Source organism: Lissotriton vulgaris, unplaced genomic scaffold (genome assembly GCF_964263255.1).
Source record: "Lissotriton vulgaris unplaced genomic scaffold, aLisVul1.2 SCAFFOLD_702, whole genome shotgun sequence".
NCBI classification, from domain to species: domain Eukaryota; kingdom Metazoa; phylum Chordata; class Amphibia; order Caudata; family Salamandridae; genus Lissotriton; species Lissotriton vulgaris.
The window spans coordinates 19345-29016 of record NW_028250072.1 but is presented as its reverse complement, the minus strand read 5'-3'; positions in this window follow the sequence as shown (position 1 = coordinate 29016).

Genomic DNA, 9672 nt, shown 5'->3' with positions numbered 1-9672 from the left:
CTAGCTTGAATCCAGTGGCGTAGTGAGCACGGGACCCCCATCTGGGCACACCCTCCCACTCAGGGCAACACATGCAAAAGAAACAATTGATGGACAAAATGGTGAAACCCCGAAACCGGTCCTAGGATACTTGTTTCCAGTCCAGGGAGGACCTGGCCTGGCAGTTCGGTCTGGACTGTTCCCATTGGGCACAGGGTCAAGTCTGATTGGCATATGGCTGAGTCCAAACTGGAATGGAATGGTGAGAAAAAACAAATATGGATTTAGGTCCAGATAGATCTTTGTACTGGGGTGAATGCTTGACATCGTTCAACACCCTGTCCATCAATTGTTCTTTTTGCTTTTGAATTAGTCCTAGCACGCAGTGACTAGTAGAGAAGGCAACTGTCAGGCAACATTGGAAAATAGTTTTCATATTGAATGACGGGTCTCACTTCCATCTGGGATTGATGTGACATGTAATGTGGTAAATTAATTTAAGCATACCAGGCACTACACATATTGTTCATCCAGAAGTGATGCCACTTTAGTAGCGCTTGTATTTAAATTAACAAACCAGTGCAGTCTGGGACTTGTTGTTTGGGATTAATTAAAAAAATACTTGCAAAAATGAAATCCGATTTCGAGTACCTTGTGGCCTGGACAGCGTGGGGTGATTTGGTAACACTGCAGGGGGTAGAAAAGTGAAATGATGGCCTAAATTTGGAGACCGTGTTTCCGTGCCTTAAGGGTAGTCAGGAAAATTGGCCAAATAAATAAAATACTGAAGGGTATAATTTAAACCAAAAGTCACTGCCCACCTCCGTTCATGCTTATCCCGACAGTTCGGTGCTACCAAAGTCTGGCAGAGCTGGTGCAGAGTCAGTCGGACGCGTGACGGTCTACTTCCCAACCCTACGAGCCTTTCGAGGCCTGTCCCTAAACCTTTATATGTGCCTTAAATGTGAGTAAGTCTGGGCCTGTTTATGTGTGACTTCAGAGCCGCCGTCTGGGTCGGAATTCTCCTCCCCGTCTTCCTAATAGAAGCAGCCGCCTCTGGGGACCGGTCCTCGCCGCCTCAGCGCCTGCATCCCTCCGGAAGAAAGGAAGTGAAACGAAAGTCTTCCATTCCCCTCTCGGCGAGCAGGAGGTGGGGAGACCTCGAGGCTGGGGGAGGTTTAGTATTTCCATCCCTCTGCACAAGGAGAGGGGAGGGACGAAAACTGAGAGAAACTCCAGCAAAACAACCCCAAAAATCAGAGAAAAAGTCTCCTCATTTTCCGGGTTTATTAGAACTACTTCCCCGCAGCTCTTTAGACGCCGCCCGCCGTATTAAACTTCCAGCAATTCGGGCAGTTCCGTTGTGAGCTTTTTTGCAGCAACATTTGCGAATCCTCAGGACTTTGTTGAAGTCAGTCTCCTCCCCCCGCCCGCGGAATGGTTCATTCCCCTCTGGATCCATCCCTCTCTCATTCCAAGACTTTTTGTGTGCGGAGAGTGTGTGAGAGGCGAGGGGGCGGACGGTCTGGCGGCTCTCTTCAGTGGGGGATGATTTATCTGGAGGAACAGTGAGGAGGAAGAAAGGAAGGCGACGCCGAGGGACGGACACCCCCCTTGTCGAGCCCCCCGAAACTCGGCCGCCACCCGGGGGCCGCAGGAGGGAGCATGCTGGTCTTGTTCATCTGGATTTTGACTCTCTCGGACTCTCTGTCTCAAGGTAGGACCCGAACTTCTGCCGTCTTTTGTGCGGGGCTGTGCTTTGTGCTCGAGTCTGGGCGACGTCCCTGCTGCTGCCCGGCCGGGGGTAGAAAAGGGAGTGAGTTCCCCCGGTAAAGGGGGAGGGGGGTATGGAGTGTGGGGAGAGAGCCTGTAGTCTCGGAGTTCATGTTTTTCCACTAGAAGTGCCGCGCATCATGTGCTCGGTGTTAGACAAGAGCCGAGACAGCCACAGAAGTTCACGCAGATGTCTGGGCGCACAGCGCTTGGGGCCGCCTTCAGTGCGCTGAGGGTGTGTTTAGAGCCTAGAGGAGGGGGTAGGAGCAGCAACTTGTCTGACACCCGCGTCACTTATTTACAGATCGGTTGTTGGGGGCATTGTATCCGGGCTTAGGTGGGGTATATTTGGAGTGGGCGGTCAGAATGTTCCTGAAATGTAGGATTTTTGAAGTTAAGTGGTTTGATGGAGGGAATGATTTTCCACCTCCAGGAGACTTCAGTGTGTGCCTAGAATGACCGTCTCTGTGCGCTAGATCTGTTTGGTGGCGGGGGTCACACGGACCAATGGAACTCGAGGAAGGGGGCATGTTGTGCCAGTATTCAAGATTTCGTGTTTCCGTTGTTGTGCAGGCGCCGGACTCGGGCGGGCTCCCTAGAAGAGGCCCCTTGAGGGTACAGCGGTCAGTCCCTGTTCTCCGAGGCAGTTCGGGTTTTTGATATTGTCTCCCCGCTTCCTGTGCCTGTTGGGTGGGAGGGGGCAGGCCACGACAGGGTCTGAAACAGCAGGGTTTGCCTTTACACGTGAAACTTTGTATCTCTTTTGCACGGCGAGCATTGATGGGTTAGGAGATGGAGCCATCGCTGGTGAGGTGCCTGGGAGGGAAGGAGGTCAGTGAATGTGGAAGAGGCGGCGCGTGCTGCCCGGTGGAGCGCACTGAAGCCCGTCCGTGAGGAGCAGAACATGTCTGTGTCACTCTGTGAGAAGATCCCGAGCATGTTAGTGCATTTCTTGTTCGGGAGGGGGCGGGGCGTGGCTCGTGCACTCACTGTGATCGCCCGGCACGTGTTGGGGCGGGGGCAGACGTGCATCTGTAAGGGGTCAGACAGGGCAGCCTCACCCGCCGGTCTGTGTGGGAATCCTCATCAGTGCACCTTCACGCATCCTGCGGGAGAATGCGCCGCCTAGCGGCAGACACTCCCGGCCTCACGCATTAAGTGTGAGCCTCACGCTTTGGAGGAGCAGCCACGCTTCCCGTGACTCGGACTCTTACATGGAGTCTCACACCTCGACATTGTAATTTTTTGTTCAAATCTGAAAGCAGCATGGTGTCTGCACAGACAGGGGGGTTTCTGCAGGGGTGTCTCGGAGATGGTCTGTTTGGGGAACTGCCCTAGCTGGGGTGATTGATTGTGGTCTTGGTGAGGTTAGGGGTGGTGTCAATATGCGGGCGTAGGAGAGATGAGTAGGGTCTGGGTGCAGCCATAGGGTCACAGGGTCCAGACACAGGACAAGAGGGGCTGATGATGTCAGAGGAGGCTGGGGGCTCGGGCGCAGGGTGCACCCTGACTTGTGTGAGAAGAATGTGAGGGACAGTGGGGAATACCATAGTTCAAGTGAAGGAGGGTGGGGGGGGGGGGGGGAGTGCTCAAACTACCAGTCGAAAGCACTGGGTACCTGTGGATTACGGACACTGCGTTATACAGGTGCACGAAAGTAAGTTTAGTTTCCAGATGAGGGTCTGTTTGTGCGAGTTCAGGGGGCGGGGGTGTTCACTTGCCCACATACAAAGCCACCTTTAATAAAAGTGCAATTCGGTCACATGCATCTTCAAAGCTCGGCTTTACTACATCCACACACCCCTCCACCTAAAGATCCGCCTATATAATGACTGGACTGCGAGAACCACCGTTGGTAGAGTCAGTTCAACCTACACAAACACTCGATAACATGATGGAATCTAGCGCTTGCGCCACAAGAACACCGCATTAGTCTTGGTGCGCTATATTAGGTCACTATCATGGTGGCTGGTGAAGCGAGGGTACCTGCTGCTGACCTGGGCACTGTGTACATATGGAGCCTAGAGGGAGCGCGCGCAGTACCGCTGTGGCCATCAGTAAGTGCACGTGCGCGCTGATCTGCAGCTCTCCCATACGTGTCCATTACTAAACCATATACCGGTGAATTCTAATCTCGCCTGCCACTGCCCAGAGTGATTCACCACTAAATAGTACGAAGCACATGCACATGCAATGTCAATGGATCCCTTTGACTCAGGTGAGCGAGTGTACCCTGTCCATAACGGGTGCCCAGATTCCGAAAGCGCCACGGGACTGTGCACAATGTAATACGCGCTAAACAAAAGCACATGACATAACGTGGGTGGCACTGCCCCGCAGGGCAGGTACCCTGGCATCCTATCGGAGGGATGGAATTGGGCACCCCTGCTGCTGCCCAAGAGCCTGTATTGGGGCATGTGGCGCTGAGAGGCGGAAAGGCGCTATAGAAAAGCCCATGACATAACGATAGTGACACTGCCCCTCAGGGCAGGTACCCTGGCATCGTATCCGAGGGATGGCACAGGGCAATTCCTGCTGCTGCCCTGGAGCCTGTCTTGGGGCATGTGGCGCTGAGAGGCGGCAAAGCGCTATAGAAAAGCCCATGACATAACGTGGGTGGCACTGCCCCACAGGTACCCTAGCATCCTATCGGAGGGATGGCACGGGCACTTCTGCTGCTGCCTGATAGCCTGTCTTGGGCATATGGCGCTGTGAGTCGGAGAAGCGCTATAGAAAAGTCCATGACCTAACGTGGGTGGCACTGCCCCGCAGGGCAGGTACCCTGGCATCCTATCGGAGGGATGGCACGGGGCACTCCTGCCGCTGCCCGAGAGCATGTCTTGGGGCATTTGGCGCTGAGAGGCGGAGAAGCGCTATAAGAAAAGCCCATGACCTAATGTGGGTGGCACTGCCCGCAGAGTAGGTGCCCTGGCTTTCTATTCGAGGGATGGCACAGGGCGCCTCTGCTGCTGCCCGAGAGCGTGTCTGGGGAGAAGCCGCTTCTCGAGACAGATCGACGGGAGAGACCTGTGGCCGGTCAGCTCCGGCCGGCGCCCGCGGCTCCTCTTACAGCCAGACCTGGCTGGGGCAGTACAGGCTCACCTCACGCTCGCAAATGACGGCTCTACACACAGTCTTAATATCCATGCACTGTAAAATCCCACCCTCCACACCAAACCTTAAAACCAACAAGCGCTTCCGGATTTCTTCCAAACGCTGTTTGTTTCTCAATGAAGAAAACACGCAGTAGGCGGGTGGGGGAGGGAGAAACATCCACAGACATGTGGGTTTAATTGAAAGAAAGGAAATGCCAGAGGAAGACAGAATGTGTGTGTTTTTTTCCTTTACAGAAGCAGCCTTCTTTTAAAGCTGAACGAAGAAGGGTTGCATTCCAACGTCATTTTGTTTTTTCTTTTGACATTAACACCCCTTGGTGTGCCCCCTACCAGTAACTCTGCAAAGCAGTACTTGCATGAAGTGTTTTAGTTAGTAAAATACTAAGCGCTGTTGCCCAAAGCTTTTCTTAGTCGCCCTTGGTTGGTTCTGCTGTGGGTCGTAAGTGCCTATCGCCGAGACCTAATTGTCCTGGTTCCACATTATATTAAAGCATAAAAAGTGATGGATGGAAGCTGGAATGAATCTCAGCCACTGATAATCACTCGGGCGCATCTCAAACCGTCCTTGTTTTTGCACCTCGTGCCACCTCAGTTTGGACCCAGCTATATGCAAATCAGTCGTGACCCTGCTCCAATCAGAACAGTCTATCCCGAACTGGCAAGCCAGGTCCTCCCTGAACCAGTACCCTAGCAAGCCAGGACCGGGTTCGCCCTAGTTATGGGCTCATCAGCTGGGTACAACTTGGTTCTAGTGACGCAATGTGCACGGTTCAGAAAAGGGGGTGGTGATGAACAGAGTGTCTGAATTAAGCAGAAACGTGTTTCCTTCCCAGTGTAAGAATTGGCTTGGTAGTTTGGTTTGCCCTGTTCCCATCATGCACTGGGACAGGAACAGTCTAATTTGCATATAGCCAGGTTCTGAGCTGGGATGGTGCAGTGAGCTAAAAAACGGTGTTGGATCTAGCCCTGATCTCTTGACTGGGTGAGAGTATTCTGCTTAATTCAGAAACTCTGTCCATCACCACCCCTTGTTGTTAAATACAATGTGCACGGTACACACCTCTGCGCACACCCTCCCGCTTAGGGCAACACACTAAAGTACACAAAAATGTGATGGATGGAATCTTGTCTATTTCTTCAACACCCTACCTTTCCTTCCCCATTATCTTACTCTTATAGTTTCTTTTTCCTCCCTGCTTTCTCCCTTTGTTTGTTTTTTCAGCTTTCTGAAAAATACTCTGGAGATCATAACAAAGTTATATAAACAGCAGTTGTATTAGGTATAGAGCAAACAGGCCATGTTAAAATGTTAAGTTTGTAGTTCTTGTTTTCTATTATATTTGCAGAGAATTATATTATTGCTGCAGCAGATGTTAACTTTTGTTACAGAGGCATATGCAGCAAAACCCTTTCGATGACAAAGCCAATGATGTCTCGAAAGACAAGCCGATGTTGATATTGTAGCTGTTGAAGGCCACTTTGTTAGATGCAGATACTGCCGACACGTGTTTCGCCTTGTAGACTTCTTCTTGACATTTCAATCCTAGAAACAGCTTGTCAGAATACAGTGACTAATAAGCGGATGTCAGTTGTGAGGAGCTGTGTGACGGTCATAAAATTGAGTTAAGAATTGTGAAATGGTGGTAATTTCTAAGAAGGTCTTATAAAATGGGTGGGAAGTTGAGTGGAGAACTTTAGGCCATTATGGGTTTCAAGTCTCAGTGTTAGTTTATTTTTTGTCTTCTGTCTTCTTTCCCCCTTTTCAGCCTTTCTCTGACCTGTTCAGTGTCAAAGCCTGATGATGGTAAACAAGTCATGGTCCCCAAATATGAGTGCCAGTGTACACTACCTGCAACCAATGGCTCAGATAGCCCCAGTTTTATGCTTCCACACCTTTGCATTCCTGTTCTGCATGGCATCTTTCAATGGTACCCCCAAGTCGTTCTTGGATTAGCTGTTTATCTTTACTCCGGCCGGGGAAAATTCTGTCCACTGTGGCATCAAACTGACCTAGCGCCTGAGAGCTTGTCAGTGTGAGCAACGAAAGGAAGTTATACAAAATAGTTTGAGAATACAAACTGTCCAGCAATTTAAAGATGTTGTGTAAAGACATTTTAAACGTGCCACATCTAGAGGCAAACGACTGCAGTCATTTGCCCAGGATCACACAATTTCTTCAAGGGTAGAAGCCAGGATTATAAATCGTGTTTAGTTAGTGTTTCCACAGTCAGTAACTCTAACCTACGTTTTCTCATTAATGTGAAAGGTCAACGAAAAAGTACGAGAATAACACGAAAGAAGAGAGGAAAAAAAGGAGTTGTAGAGAGAAGTCATTTCTCATTTGTACTCAAGTGGCTGTGCTAGAAGGTAACAGCCATACCTGCTTTGTTATTCCCCTCTGCTCCCAAATATCACCCAAGCCTCCACTGGCAGGGCCTGGGGAACCCTTATCGTGGGTGAAACATGTGGGCAGAAGTTTCTTCATCTTTGTAGAGAGAGACTGGGGGACAAGCTGACAGACAGCCGAGAAGGGTCATGAGCGAGAGAGAGAGCGACTCCTGATGAGATGGGGAGATGGCGCCAGGCAGCGGGGGCGAATCCGAAATCCCGCTGCTGCAAAACGCCATTTTAAAGCTTTCAATGGACCCATCAGTCTTCATTTTTCGAAAAATAATTTCCAGTATCTTATCTAAATGAAATCCATTATTCCGCGTCCCCTTCAATCACTTCGCCCTCGGGCTTTTTCGCCGAGATTTGCCCGCAAAATTGAAATATTTATTCATGTTCTGAAAGGTTCTCTCAACAATTTTTTTTTAAGGAGATGGGGAAATTGAAAATGCAAGGCTGGTAACCGGGATGGGGCGGTGGATGGAGGGTGGGGCTGATGTGTCAGACGCTGTCAAGGGGGGGATGTGACGTGGGAGCCCTCATTTCTGTCACTTTTCTGCGCACGCACAGCATTCCTTTCAGAAGTTAATGTAGGGCAGGAAATGTAATGCAACTTGTCCTTATTTATTGGAGCTAGTGTGTTCCATGCCCCACAGGGGAAAGGGGGGGGGGGGGGGTTGAATCAAGACCTCCAAGCATATGATGTGTGTGAGGGGGGAGGGGTGCTACAGGCAGCCTCTATCGAGCACCGAGTCCAGCAGGGGAGGCTTTCATCCATATAGTTGGACGGTTTTCTGTAAAACTTTGTGTAAAGGAGGATTGTTAGCTCCACGCGCACCGAATTCAGAAGTATCTTTCTTGCGCCACCTGTACGTCGCTTTTCCCATGTTAAAAATGACGCAGAAGTGACGCACAAGGCCTGTCAATAAGTCCCTTTCTGTTTACATGATGGACGCTCTTAACATACAATTTGCTCGTTTTCTCCTTCCCAAATGGAAGTCTGAGTTGATACTGCCAATATGCATTCCTTACCTAGCCCAGTGGGGCTAAAAAGTTAACTACTTTTGTACAAAGTGTGTTGCTGTGATCGTTCATGCTTTTAAACAGTGTGCTGTGTCCCTGTTTTATTACCATAATTGGGGTGTTTGATTATTGAAGGCGGGTGTAGAACATCTTTTCTGTCCAGCCTGCTGGGCTTTGGTCATGTCTACAGATTGCTCTGCTGGGCACAATTTGTCTCTTCTGTAGTCTCAAGAGTCACAGAGTCAATGGCCAGAAGTATGTTCTGGTATCCCCAGGTGAGGGTTGGTATGGAGAGGGAGGCGGGGAGGTGTGGTTGACACTGTGAGCGGTTGTGCAGGAATGGTTATAGCTAAGCTGGTATCTGTGTGGCCTCGAAGACGAGGCATGTGCTGGAAGAGTACAAAGTGCTTGAACCAGCATGTGGCCATCCAAGACTGAGGTGGTGCTTTCTCCCACCTCCCTGCTAACGCTTGGAACAAGCCCTCCTTCCACATTAGAGCTGCCTGCTCCGTCCTTGAATTCTGCAAGAAACTGAAAACCTGGTTCTTCCCATCGGCTCTCCTCATAAAGGCCGGCCGGGTCATCTCCTTCTCAGAGCCGGGATAATCTTGCGGGTGATAAGCATGCTCTACAAAGTTGAATAATGTACCAGTGACAGGTCTACAAGCTATGGAGAGTCCCAGGGATCTCCGGATAAGTCTGAAGTCTTCCTTGAGGAGATGGGCAGCCCCTACCAGGGACAAGCGAGCATGTGCTTGAGATAGACGGCCCGGCACAAGCGAGACAATCGTGTGCAATAGCACAAGACATCATGGTGGGGAGGAATTTCTGTGGCAAAGGGGCTCTAGCAGACACCCTCCTTCCCAGTCCCTATTTACTGTGATGAGAGTGTTCTGAAACTGGATGGAATGTTAGCACAGTATGGTTTTCCTTTATTCAACCCAAAGATAATACTTGTCTTCATACTTCCTGTGCTTTTCCTCTCCTTCTCCTGAGCAACCTGTTGTTGTTTGAGCTGCTTCCTGTTTCACGCTGTCTAAGAAATCACAAACTGCATCCGGGTGAGTAAGTTGCCTGCGGACATGGCTGCGTAGTAAGCTTTCTGAGCGGAAGGCCTCAGTGAGTCAACAGAGTGGTTCAGTGATGGCAGTAGCGGGGCTTGTCGGATAATTTTCCAACATTCTGTAGAGTTGTGGCAGGTGTATAGGATGTATGACATTACAACGCATGCTTTTACCACGCATGCTTTTACAATGCAAGTATTACAACGCAAACCTTTACAACGCATATCGCTTTGGGGTGCTGGATAGTGAATAGTTTAGTTTACTATTCCAACTCCAGTCCCCGTGGACACTAGGGAAGGTGTTGGATAGTAAATTAAATCTATTCCCTA